Raw genomic sequence first — 14,564 nt, forward strand, 5'->3', positions numbered from 1 at the left:
AAAGGCTGTGGCTGCTCAATCAACAGCTGGGCTGGCTCTGCTCCTGAGGGTTCACAACACAGTGTATGCTGCTGATGCTGCGATGGGAAGCCAACTTTACAATCCTTCTGAGATTTTGACACATTACCAAAATTATACTGAGAGATGCAAGTCAGAATTGGGAAATGGTGATTTTTAACACCTTATAACTTAGCCAAATCGGAATAAAATTTCATGGAACAAACAAAAGGCAAGATTCTAAGCCCCAGGGCTATCACCGCAACATATTTGAAAGGCCTGCAGCAAACCATGGAGGTATGAGAGCTCCTCAAAGAAAGATCAAAAGAATCTTTCATAATGGGAAGCATTAGGCAACCTAAATAAAGGTATTGCTACCAGTACCCCCCATATAATCTGCTTATGAATTTCTAACCTGTCCATCATCATATCTAGGTACCATATTAAAAATTAAGAGTAAAACTATTTCTGTTTGAAAAACAAACATACTTTCTACCTTTCCCTCATTTTATACTGCTCTCTTAACTGGAGTGGTTGCTTTTTAGCGTATATGTCAGGCTATGTGGCCTGAGGGAAAACTTAAAAAAAAAAGTCCTAAACATTTAATAGAAACACACAAATAAGTTATCATCATCTTTGTCTTTTTTTACTCAAGGCTATGGCCTAAAGTAACTCCCGTACTTGGAGCCTGCTCTGTGTTGGGCGAGAGGAGGGTGAAGTACAGAAAATTGCTTTTCGCTACCTGAACATTTTTGAGAGCAATGCCAGACATTTTAAAAATGAAACAGAACGGAAAACAACAGATGTTTCAAAAGGTGTCTAGCAGGTTTTGCTACAATGGATGCTCAGTTCAGATGATCATGTCCAAACCAGCAGTGCAATAATTTTCAACATTATTTGAGGAGGTGCATAGAGAATGTTTGATCTCAAAGAATATGATTTGAGGGGTTTTTGTGCCCTGATTTTTTATTGTTAGTATCAAGTGTCATGGTTGCAGGGCTAGCTGCACCTCTGTTCCCTTCTTGGTCCCTCTGAGTGGACCTCCTCACATGTCCAGCATCATTGTTTATCTCCCTTGAGGTGGAATCAGATGATTTTCCCAGTCTTAAACCAGGTACTGGTCTACAGTACTCAGTATATCAACCATGCTTACCCAACATGGTCTGCCTGGGTTCAGCTCTGCAGTGCTTTCCTTCAGCAGTCTGAGAGAACTAACACCTCTACTCTATTTGCGCTACATTGATGACATCTTCATCATATGGACCCATGGAAAAGAAGCCCTTGAGGAATTCCATCATGATTTCAACAATTTCCACCCCACCATCAACCTCAGCCTGGACCAGTCCACAAAAGAGATCCACTTCCTGGACACTACAGTGCAAATAAGTGATGGTCACATAAACACTACCCTATACCGGAAACCTACTGACCGCTATACTTACCTACATGCCTCCAGCTTTCATCCAGACCACACCACACAATCCATTGTCTACAGCCAAGCTCTACGATACAACCACATTTGCTCCAACCCCTCAGAGAGAGACAAACACCTACAAGATCTCTATCAAGCGTTCTTACAACTGCAGAACCCACCTACTGAAGTGAAGAAACAGATTGACAGAGCCAGAAGAGTACCCAGAAGTCACCTACTACAGGACAGGCCCAACAAAGAAAGTAACAGAACGCCACTAGCCATCACCTTCAGCCCCCAACTAAAACCTCTCCAGCGCATCATCAAAGATCTACAACCTATCCTGAAAGACAATCCATCACTCTCACAGATCTTGGGAGACAGGCCAGTCCTTGCTTACAGACAACCCCCAAACCTGAAGCAAATACTCACCAGCAACCACACATCACACAACAAAAACACTAACCCAGGAACCTATCCTTGCAACGAAGCCCGTTGCCATCTCTGTCCACATATTTATTCAGGAGATACCATCATAGGACCTAATCACATCAGCCACATCATTAGGGGCTCATTCACCTGCACATCTACCAATGTGATATATACCATCATGTGCCAGCAATGCCCCTCTGCCATGTACATTGGCCAAACCGGACAGTCCCTACGTAAAAAAATAAATGGACACAAATCAATCGTCAAGAATTATAACATTCAAAAACCAGTTGGAGAACACTTCAATCTCTCTGGCCACTTGATTACAGACCTAAAAGTCACAATATTATAAAAAAAAACTTCAAAAACAGACTTCAACAAGAGACTGCTGAATTGGAATTAATTTGCAAATTGGACACTATCAAACTAGGCTTGAATAAAGACTGGGAGTGGATGGGCCATTACACACAGTAAAACTATTTCCCTATGCTTATTCCCCATCACCAGTTCCTTACATCTCCTTGTCAATTGCTGGAAATGGGCCATTTTCATTACCACTACAAACAGTTCTTTCTCTCTCCTGCTGATAATAGCTCACCTTAACTGATCACTCTCCTTATAGTGTGTATGGTAACACCCATTGTTTCATGTTCTCTGTGTATACATATATCTTTCTACTGTATTTTCCACTACATGCATCTGATGAAGTGGGGCTGTAGCCCACGAAAGCTTATGCTCAAATAAATTTGTTAGTCTCTAAGGTGCCACAAGTACTCCTGGTCTTTTTGCGGATACAGACTAACATGGCTGCTACTCTGAAACGGGTGTATACAGTGACCAGACAGCCCTCTTAAAACCAAACTATTGTTTAATTTTAACAGTAGGAACAAAGCCTTTAGACAAAAAGGATTTTACAAGAAACAGTCTTCCCACATCTTCTTGTGATTGTGGCCTAAGAAAATCAAACTGCAGATATCCCAGCAGGTGCCTGGGTGAGTCTGGTTTCCCCAAACAGCACTCCAACTTCCCCAGCCTGACTTTCTTTGTTCCTGTCAGTACCCAGGCTTCAACCCAGCTGCTCAAAACCAGTTCAGAAAGTTCTGTAGGAGCTCAAACCAGATCCTCAAAGCCAACAGTTCTTCCATTATCCCATCACCAACTAAATTGTTTGCTGAGGGGTGCCTTGTTTTGGTTTTCTGGTTGTTTCTTACAACCCTCCTATTTAACTAAACCAATATTTTCATGCAGTAAACATCCCAATAACCAGGTCACATACAATATTCAGAAATTATTACAGAGCAGCTCCACTTCTGTCACACCAAGTATGGAATTATTTGGCCTGAGATGATATAGGCATTTTGGTCTATTTATAGTATTATGAGATATTGCTATTACCAACTTAACACAGCCCACTGAATTTTACTGAACTTTTACAAGTGATATGCTTTTCAAAAAGCTATTTCAGGTTTATATTAAACTTTTAACAAATTATTTTAACAATATAATTTAATTAGTTCATGTAAATTCTGCATTCTTAAGATAGCATTATGTTCCATGTTAAGGGGATTAGCAATTTGACTAGAGGAAAATTTATTAGAAAATATTTGGAACATCATTTGTAAGCATAGTTTTTAAAATGGTAATATGCTAATTATTTTTAATGAAATTAACATGTGTGTGATTACATTTGGGAAGAAGATTATGACATAACTGATTTTGGGTATTTTTGTGATATATGTCTTTTGTACTACTCCGTGTTAAATCTATATTTAATACATTGCTCTTGCAATATGAGATTGCGGTGGTGATATTCTAACCCTCATTTTCATGGAAGTGTTGATAATTTTTGCTGAAGCCTGTAGACAAAAATGATTTTTTCTCTGTAATGTACAGCATATATTAATAATGAACAAAATAATAATGCAATTTTGTGCTCCTCTTTTTTCCACTTAATAACCTAATTCTATTACTTAAAATTCAGGGCAAATTAAGTTTTACAATGTCATTTTAAATTTATGGAATATGATCCAACATTATTCACTACTTGCCACAGGTAGCAGATGACAGAGTGAATCTAGTGAAATGTTCATTTCTTGAAACCTTATGAAGTGAGCTTGGTTTCTTATTTTAAAATGCCAAGTTTTATGTAACATTTGCAATTTTTTGTGTGCAACTGACTATTTTTGGCATTATACTGCAATAAAACTCTAGATACACATTGTAGACCAGACTTTCAGACCAATTAGGCATGCAATTACATGTGCAAAAGGCATGCACAATTGTGCAGTTAATTTGTGCATGAAATTACTGTGATTGCACATACTAATTGAGTAAATGTGTGTGCAAATGCCAGTAGTCATTTGTGCTAGCAATTATCCAATTTGCATATACAGTCATGGCATTTGCATGAATAAATTAGGCACACTCTTGCACACCAAACGGACCTTGGTTTTTTTTAATCAGTAATCCTTGTTTTATTAGGTCACTTAGCCAACATATTTTGGGGGAATTCCTTTGCTTTTTTATGCTTTTCAGACAAAACAATGGAATGGTCTACATAAACGAAGTAGGTCCTTTGATTTCTTAATGAAAGGCACAGGGAAAAGAAGGAGAAAACCCTTTTCTGTTATGTGCAGCAGTATGGTTCTTCTGTGAATGAAGGACAAGCTACAGAAAGTTTGCATATTCTTCATGCTGGAGAATGCATTGCTTTAATACCTCTCTCCTATAAAGCATGAGGGAAACTTCCTCAGATACACTGGGACTGACATACACATCTGAATATCAATTACAGAAATAATTTATAAGGAGTAATTTTTAAAAGTGAACATGGACTGAAAAAATGATCCTCATTTTACATTATTTCATCTTCATATAAACAGATATGCAAGGCGTATCAATAGGATGTGATTTCCATGTTTGTATGCCTAACTGAAAATGAAGCACTTACATCATAGTTCTCAGTATATTCTGCTTAAAGAGAACCTTTTTTACTTATGGAGAACAGGTTCCAGTTAAAGTTGATAGCAGGTCAAATCATAAACGAATCAGTTCACAAATCATGTAAATGATTTTTTTTTAAAAAGCGTCAGTTTCTTTGATAATCCCAGCCTAAAGAGATAATGAGCAGGATGAAGAAAGTCAAAGAAGTCCAGTCAAATTAAGAAGTGAAAAGTTATCATTAATACCATACAGCATTGCTACAGATAAGCATCAGGAAACTTAAATAGAATTTGTTTCTATGGTAAAACAGCTTCTGTTTTGTTATGAGAAAGTAAATTATAATTCTATTATGTATATCAATGATATACCCTCCCTTGGAAAATCTGTTCAGTTCCGGTCAAAATCTCTCAATAACATACAGAAGAAACCAAAGGGGTCCAGAGAAGAGTAACAAAAATGATCAAGGTGTGGAAAGACACTTATATGGGGAGAGACTAAAAATAATGGGGCTGTTTGGTTTAAAAAGGAAATGAATTAGAGAGGACATGATAAAGGGAGATAAAACAGTGAATGTTCGAAAGAAGGTAAATTCAGTGTTTCTATTCTTTTTTGTAATACAAGAACAAAGGGACATTCAATAAAATAGAAAAGAAGCATTTTAAAATTGATAAAAAGGAATATATACGTAACACAACCTGTGAAATTCATTGCTACAAGGTATCATTGAAGCCAGGAACTCAGAAGTATTAAAAAAAGATTTATATGGATAACAAAAACATCTACAGTTCCACTGAATAAGATTATTTCTTTTCAAGGCATATAAATCCACATATTTCAGAGCATAAGCCAAAAAATTAAGGGCTTGTCTTCACTTAAAAATTAGGTTATATTAGACTATGACCTTGAGGTCATGGTAACTAAAAAACACTAACTTGGCTTATAAGAATTCTTAGAGATATTTTGTCCACACAGATCCCACTCTGAGTGCACATATCGCATGACCATGAGATCAGGTTCCTTTGGGCTGGCAGTGTCTACTGGTAATGAGCATGCACCTTGCATGTTCTTGAGTCCTTCCCCATAAGGCATAAAGAGCAAGGTGGCCTCAACCATCACTCAGTTCCGTAGCTAATACAGAATCCCAAAGGCTAAAAGGCTCCATGTTAGTGGGGAAAGGGCCCAGGTTGTGGGATCTGTGTAGTCAAAGCATCTTGACAAACCAAACAGTTACTATAAGGTAAATAACAATTTTTATTTCTTTGAGTATTTGTCTACATGGACCCCACTCAAAGTGACTGGCAAGCAGTTGTCTCTCTAAGGTAAGAGGTGGCAGCAGTCCTATTTAAACAACTACTGTAAGATTGCCCTGCCAAACTGTCCATCACATCTAGAGGCTGTTACTAGAGAATAATGCTTTATAAAGGTATGCATGGAGCTTTAAGGTCTTGTCTATATGAACAGTTAAGATGCGGCAAACTGAGGTATAAATCTACTTCACACTAGCCTGCCAAGCTCTAACTGTCCATGTGGACCCTGCTGTCACGCAGTAGACATTCCCTAATGCACTTTGATCTACTCCCATTTCAAAGCGACATAGACCAAAGTGCACTAGGAACCTTATAGAGCACAGCAGCAGAGTCATTGACTTATAGATTTTAAGGCCAGAAGGGACCATCATGATCATCTAGTCTAAACTCCTGCACATAGCAGGCCACAAAACCTCATCCACCCACTACTGTTATAGACTCATACCTCTGGCTGAGAAACTGAAGTCCTCAAATCATAATTTAAAGATGTTAAGTTACAGAGAATCCACTGTTTAAACCTGCAAGTGACCCGTGCCCATGCTGCAGAGGAAGGCAAAAAACACCTCCAGGGTTTCTACCAATATGACCCGGGGGAAAATTCCTTTCCAACCCCAAATATGGCAGTCAATTAGACCCTGAGCATGTGGGCAAGACCCAACAGCCAGACACCCAGAAAAGAATTCTCTTTAGTTACTTAGAGCCCTCAATATTTGCTGCTAGTAGTCACAGATTAGCTATATTCCATTGGAAGCAGTCCCACTATACCATCCCCTCCATAAACTTATCAAGCTCAGTCTTGAAGCCAGTTAGGTTTTTTGTCATCCAACCCCCAGTTCTTCTTGGAAGACTGTTCCAGAACTTCACTCTTCTGATAAGAAATTTTCATCTTATTTCAAGAATAAACTTGATGGCCAATTTATATCCATATGTTCTTGTGTCTACATTGGCACTTAAATAACTCCTCTCCTTCCCTGGTATTTATCCCTCCAACGTATTTATAGAGAGCAATCATATCTTCCCTCAGCCTTCTTTTGGTTAGGCTAAACAATCCAAGCTCTTTGAGTCTCTTCTCATAAGGGAGGTTTTCCATTCCTTGGATCATCCTAGTAGTCCTTCCACATGGGCAGTTTCTGTACCAAATGACTGGAAGTTAGGTAATGTGACGTCAATTTTTAAAAAGAGCTCCAGAGGTGATCCCAGCAATTACAGGCCTTACTTCAGTACTGGGCACACTGGTTGAAACTATAGTAAAGAACAACATTGTCAGACACAGATGAACATAATTTGTTGGGGAAGAATCAACATGGTTTTTGTAAAGGGAAATCATGCCTCACCGATATACTAGAATTCTTTGAGGGGGTCAACAAGCATATGGACAAGGGGGATCCAGTGGATACAGTGTACTTAGATTTCCAGAAAGCCTTTGACAAGGTCCTCACCAAAGGCTATTAAGCAAAGTAAGTTGTCATGGGATAAGAGGGAAGGTCCTCTCATGGATTGGTAACTGGTTAAAAGATAGGAAACAAAGGGTAGGAATAAATTATCAGTTTTCAGAATGGAGAGACGTAAATAGTGGAGTCCCCCAGAGGTCTGTACTGTGACCAGTCCTATTCAACATATTCATAAATGGTCTAGAAAAAGGGGTGAACAGTGAGGTGGCAAAATTTGCAGATGATACAAAATCACTTGAGATAGTTAAGTCCAAAACACACTGTGAAGATTCCAAAGGAATCTCCCAAAACTGGTTGACTGGGCAGCAAAATGGCAGATGAAATTCAATGTTGATAAATGCAAAGTAATGCACATTGGAAAACATAATCCCAATTATACATATAAAATGATGGGGTCTAAATTAGCTGTTACCACTCAAGAAAGAGATCTTGGAGTCATTGTGGATAGTTCTCTGAAAACATCCACTCCATGTGCAGAGGCAGTCAAACAAGTGAACGGAATGTTGGGAATCATTAAGAAAGGGATAGATAATAAGACAGAAAATATCATATTGCCTCTATATAAAACCACGGTACACCCATATCTTGAATACCACATGCAGATGTAGTCACCCCATCTTAAAAAAAGATATATTGGACTTGGAAAAGGTTCAGAAAAGGGCAACAAAAATGATTAGGGGTATGGAACAGCTTCTGTATAAGGAGAGATTAATAAAACTGGGATTTTTCAGCTTGGAAAAGAGACGACTAAGGGGGTATATGATTGACTGGTGTGGAGAAAGTAAATAAGGAAGTGTTATTTATTCCTTCTAACGACACAAGAACTAGGGGTCACCAAATGAAATTAATATGCAGCAGATTTAAAACAAACAAAAGGAAGTATTTTTTCCACACAACACACAGTCTGTGGAACTCTTTTCCAGAGGATATTGTGAAGGCCAAGACTATAACAGGGTTCAAAAAAAGAACTAGATAAATTCATGGAGGATAGGTCCATCAATGGCTATTAGCCAGGATAGGCAGGGATGGTGTCTCTAGCTTCTGTTTGCCAGAAGCTGGGAATGGCTGACGGGGTAGATCTCTTGATGATTACCTGTTCTGTTCATTCCCTCTGGGGCACCTGCCATTGGCCACTGTCAGAGGACAGGATACTGGGCTACATGGACCATTGGTCTGACCCAGTATGGCCGTTCTTATGTGGTCTTGCCATTAGTGCTTGGATTCTCACACAGCATACGTTGGAGGGGGAGGGATAGCTCAGTGGTTTGAGCATTGGCCTGCTAAACCCAGAGTTGTGAGTTCAATCTTTGAGGGGGCCAGTTAGGGATCTGGGGAAAAATCACTACTTGGTCCTGCTGGTGAAGGCAGGGGGCTGGACTCAATGACCTTTCGGGGTCCCCTCCAGTTCTATGAGATAGGTATATCTCCATGCAGTAGTTACAGTCACCAAGAATGCTGTCCTAATAGACAAATGATACAAAAACCAGGAGCGCATAGATTCAAACAGAGGCTCCATCAGCAATAGGAGGACTATGTTTAAGACCCAGGAAGGGAAAAGTTCTTAAGACCCAGGAAGGTGAAAAAACATATTAAGCCCCTTCAAAAATCTGGTTACCATAGGATGTTCTGAGGATCTTTCCCCCAGAGCAGTGAAGAAAGGATGTCAGGAACAAGCATGGGCAGATTCATTCTGTGTCTGGATTGCTGGCAGACTGACTTCAGCCAGGGAGAAGATGAAAGCAGAATCTGGCATGTTGTGTCACCTGAGTGCAAGAGGACATATGACCCAATTGAGACAGACCTTCACTGACATCTTGGTCAAATCTGTAGCTCCGATAGAAGATGACTCATGGTGTCTAATCTGTCACAAGGAAGCTATGTCCTTATTGACATTGGCTCTAGAAGCATTTCTATGAATACTACTTACTGAGTAGGAATAAGGGCCAATTCATTTTGATTTGTCTTGTGTTCTACTGAGGAAAGATGAAGTATTCTCACTGTTTAGTGACTTATTGCAACAACTCTCCTCATATCAGCAAATTGATAAATGTGAAGGTCTTACCTGTGTGGGTGAGCTGCCATGACCAAGAGACATGTCATGAACACCCTTGTAGCTGTAGAAAGGCCTAAGTAAAATAGTCTGACTTGATATTGTTTTTCCCCCTACTATAAATCGCAGCTACATTTTAGGAGATTAAATAATGGAAATAAGGAAGTATACAACCTGTAAATTGAGGGCTGCAAACCAATCCATGAGATCTGGGAGGGGATTATAGAAGAGTGGTTGACCATTTGGAACCAGAAATAATGAATGACCTTGTTTAGTTGTCTGAGGTCCAGGATAGGATGCCATCCATCTTTCTTCTTTGGAATAAAGAAGAAGTGGGAATATAAAGCTCTGCTCAGGAATCCTGAAGACAACTGACTATTGCACCTATAGGAAGGAGAGAGTCTTCCTCCTGCTGAAGAATGCTCTCATGAGTGGGGTCACCAAAAGAGATGGGGCTGGAGGGTGAGGAGTAGTCAGAGACTGGAACTGACCCACAATCATAGGCACTGACTCTACTAGCAGCCAGCTCCCCCTCCCCCTCCAGTGCCTCCTGCCTGCGTGTTGCCCCACTGATCAACTCTTCCCCCTCCCTCCCACCACCTCCTGCCTGCTGCGGATCAGCTGTTCCACGACATTCAGGAGGCGCTGGGGGGAGATGGAGGAGTGGGGACAGGGCATGCTCATGGGAGAGGAGGAACTAGGTGGGAAGAGTTGGGGTAGTGGTGAAGTGAGGTGAGGGGGAAGAGGCAGGGTGGGGGTGGGGTGGGAAGGGGTAGAGTGGGGGCGAGGCCTGGGGCTTGAGCACCCTTAGAAAAAGGAAGAAGCCGGCACCTTCAGAGCACATGCATTGAAGACAGGCATTTGCCAAATGGAGGGAGGAAACTGTATAGTTTTGAATGAATTTGTCCAGCACTCTTGTCAATATCAAATCACAGTGCAGTATTGGGGCAATTGCAATCAGCTGTACAGAAGATGACAGTATTGATAGACATAGAAGTGATAGTAGTAAAGGTGGAATGGTACTGAGTTGTTACCAAAGTCGTCATCAGATTTAGAAGGCAGAGGCTGCCCTCAGGTAAATCTTCCCTCTCTTTTTAGCTGGTGGCAGGGATAGTGATCAGTGCCAGAATAGGTTTAAAACTATGCTCTTTCCTATTATGGGCAGCAGGAGTCACTGACTGTCCCAAGGGGGATCTGTACTGGAGGGTCAGCAGCGTTGACGAGGTGCTAGGTCTCTTTGAACCCGAGAAGACTCAAAATACATTAGTGACCTTGTGTGAAGGCACCTTATCTGGTGCATCTCTAGTTACATAGAAGCTCTAGGTACAAGGTCGCAAAAGATAATGACTCAGTTCCATCTCATTGCCATGAATAGTGAGAGAAGGAACTAAGTGGCAGCTGGGGAGGCCTCACCCTCACAGCCTCAGGGGAGGGGACTGAGGACACGCAGTGCCCCAACAGACACTGCTGGTCAAAAAGAATCCAATTTTGTGCATATGGGGCATATGAGCACCTAGAGTAGGATCCATGTGGACAGAGGTAGCCTCAGAAGAACACAATGTTAAAAATTACTGCGTGTCACGTTTAACATCGTGGCAAGTGGACAAGGGGGTTTATCCATAATTATGAAACATGATGTTAAACATGATGTTTCTCAGTTTATGCTGACTGCAGGGTCAGTGACTGGGTATATCTAGACTAAGAAAATGGGTGTTTAATATGTGCTAATTAAAACGTGTGTCGTGTTTCAAAACACCATCTATTGTTCCAGCGTACGCTGCACCTTAGTTAACCCTAGTCTTCATGGTCATGTTCTAACATGACCTTATTCTCTAGTGAAGAGAAACCTAGTGATGGAAGCTAGGAAAAGTCTCCTAAATGCCACCCACCTGCCTCAATGGGTGGGGGAACTTGATGGGTCCAGCCATAGGCGCTAAGTCCATGGGTGCTCCAGGGTTGGAGCACCCATGGGAAAAAATGGTGGGTGCTGAGCACTCACCAGCAGCCCCCCCTCCATCAGCTCCTCCCCCTCTCCTTCAGCATCTCCCACCGGTGGCCCCACCATTCAGCTTCTCCCCCTCCCTCCCAGCACCCCACCACCCGGCATGCAGGAGGCGCTGTGGGGGAGAGGGAGGAGTGAGGGTGGGGCACACTTGGAGGCAGAATGGGGTAGGGCTTGGGGGAAGGAATGGAACAGGGTTGGGGCGGGGGCTTGGGTAAGGGTTGGAGTGGGCACAGGGCCTGGGGCAGAACCAGGGGTCGAGCACCCCTCGGCACATTAGAAAGCTGGCGCCTCTGGGTCCAGCAGTGAAGAGGGACAGTCCCAGCAGCAAGGGGGAGAGAGAGAGAGGGAGACTCACCAAGGGACACGAGGAAGCTCCTCCCCTCAGGAGTCCCTGGCACACATTGACCAGCTGGGGGAAAGGGGTGCTGATTGGCCAGCATTCCCCAGCTCCCACATTTTAACCCAGCATGGGGGCCATATGGGAGAGAATGGGTGATGGGCAAGTAGTGCCAATCCCCTGTGCTAAAGTTTAATAAAAGTTGAAGCCTTCCACTTAGTTCCATGCATGTGTCTGCCCTCATTTTGCCACTATTTGTGCATTAAGGACAAGTTGTTCCAAAACAGCCCAATGTGAGGTTTCTTGCCCTGTCCTTGGAAGCCTTTGCCTACATGAAATAAATATGCCTCTCATCAGGAGAAAGTGACTCCATTGCCACTTGTTGACACTGAACTTCAGAAGTTTCAATTTTTTCATTGCCTAGTTTAATAAAATAATGGTGACATTGTGCTGGCAGCCATTGAAAAAGCAGTGATCATAATCAATTTGTTTGGTAATCATGTGGCTGTAATAAATACTTCCAGAAGAAATCCATTATAATGCTATACACCATTAGTGAATTATTACAGTAGCTAGAGGATACTTAAATGAATTAGATACCCTAGTGGCCTAATTTTGTGTGTTAATCTGGGATAACAGTTTGTCATAATCAGTTACTTGTAAAGAGGAGACTGTCATTAAATGGATTTGGAAAGTCTGATTAGGTAGTGGTCATTGAGAGAAGTGATATTAAGATATCACTTTATATCTTAGCTAAATAGTTAAAACTCAGACTTAATCACACAGGGTTCCAGTCCTGCACCAAGTGAAGCAAAATGGAATTTTACAATTGATTTAAATGGGAACAGGTTTGAGTCCCCTGGTGTTCTTCCCTTGTACTCTCCATACCGCCCCCACTTCCAAAAAAATAAAAGGTTTTTATATATAAATACAAACTCCCGATAAAAATTATTTAAAATTTGTTGAAAAGAAAAAAGGAGTATGTTGCTGTCTAGTGTTTTCTTTAGATTATGTCTCAACATTTCATTCCTAAAGGAAAGAATGACAAGAGGGGGGAAAAACTGCTCAAAAATAAGAATTAGCAAAATACACAAAATAATCTGTATGGACAATGCTCATCTCCAGGTTCAGACACAAGAACAGAGCGGAAAGACTTAAAGGCCTCTCTAATCATATCCTCTTGCTTGATCTATGAACATAACAGCAGACTCTACTTTTCAGGAAAGCTCACTCCAAAAAACATTTTATCCATATGAACTAACTCACACTGACTAGAAATATTTTTTCAGAAATCAGTATATTTACCTCTATGTAAGAGAGAGAGGATCGGTGGTCTGAGTTTATTGATGGCCCATAAATATATACATCTGTTTTGCAGGCACGCAGTAATTTACCTCAATTCTTTATCATTAAAAAACCTATCTACAAGACTATATCTCTAAAGCAACAAAGCAACAAGTATGAGGTTATAATGTGATCACACTTCCTCCAGATACTACGATATTGTTATTTATTTGGATAGGTTTAGTTTATCCACATAAAAGATCCCAAATGAAATTATTTGTTGTGTAAATTCTATAAAAAAAGAAAAGAATCCATTAATATCTTGCAGTGAGATAAGAACCTCGAGAGGAAGGATGATACAGTGGTTAGCCTGCTAGCCTAGAGACCCAGGTTCAATTCCCTGCTCTGCCATAGGTTTCCTGTGTGACAGTGTGCCTTAATAACCCACCTGTAAAATGTGGGTAACAGTATGCCCTACCTCACAGCATAGTCATGAGGCTATACTAAAGACTGCAAGGCACAGATCCAGTCATGATGGGAACCATGTAAGTGCTTAAGACAGATAACAACCTCTATTGAGTCTTAGCCAGAAAGGGTTTTCCCCCTTGAAGTTAGAAATTCCTGATTTTGTAGAGAAGGCAGTGGCAGGTATGTGGACTGAACAATGCTCTGGGAATCAGAAGATTGAGCTCTGATGCTGATTCCTTCTATGACTGTGGGCAGATCACAATCCCCTTGTCCAGTTCTGTAAAATGGGGATAATACTTGCCCTAGTATGGGCCATGTGTGTACAAAGTCTATCACAGATGTGTACTAGCAATAGTGTTATGAAATGGCCTTGGACAATTGGCCATGGTTTGCAAATAAGCTCCTTAATGTTAATGGAGTGAAGGGGATATTTTGATTTTCTATGATAGATTATATATGACAGATAAAGATGGAGGGACTGTAGTTTTGGTACTTGTTGATATGCATGGAACTTCAGGATCTCCTGTTATTTCATTGCCTTGCATCTATCACGGCTATTCTCTTCCAGGGCAGAGAAAAATGATTCAGCAGAAATTGAACTTCCTCATTGCTATGCTGCAAGAACTCATACTCATTTTCAGGGCTGTTCACTGCTTCAGAAAGATAGTTATTGTTAGCTTGGACCCTTCTTGAATCCTGACATGCCCTGGTGAGGACACTCCATCAACTAAATCACAGTTGTATTGGTCTCGTATAAGTGATACCCTGCTGTCCTCATATCCTATTAGGCTGCTCCAGGAAAATGTGTCCAGTGTCACTTATGCCTTCACACTCTGAATTTTTACTTGTCTGCAGTCATCAGTTGTAAGAAGTCCCTCT

Source organism: Mauremys mutica, chromosome 9, assembly GCF_020497125.1.
Source record: "Mauremys mutica isolate MM-2020 ecotype Southern chromosome 9, ASM2049712v1, whole genome shotgun sequence".
Taxonomy (NCBI): Eukaryota; Metazoa; Chordata; order Testudines; family Geoemydidae; genus Mauremys; species Mauremys mutica.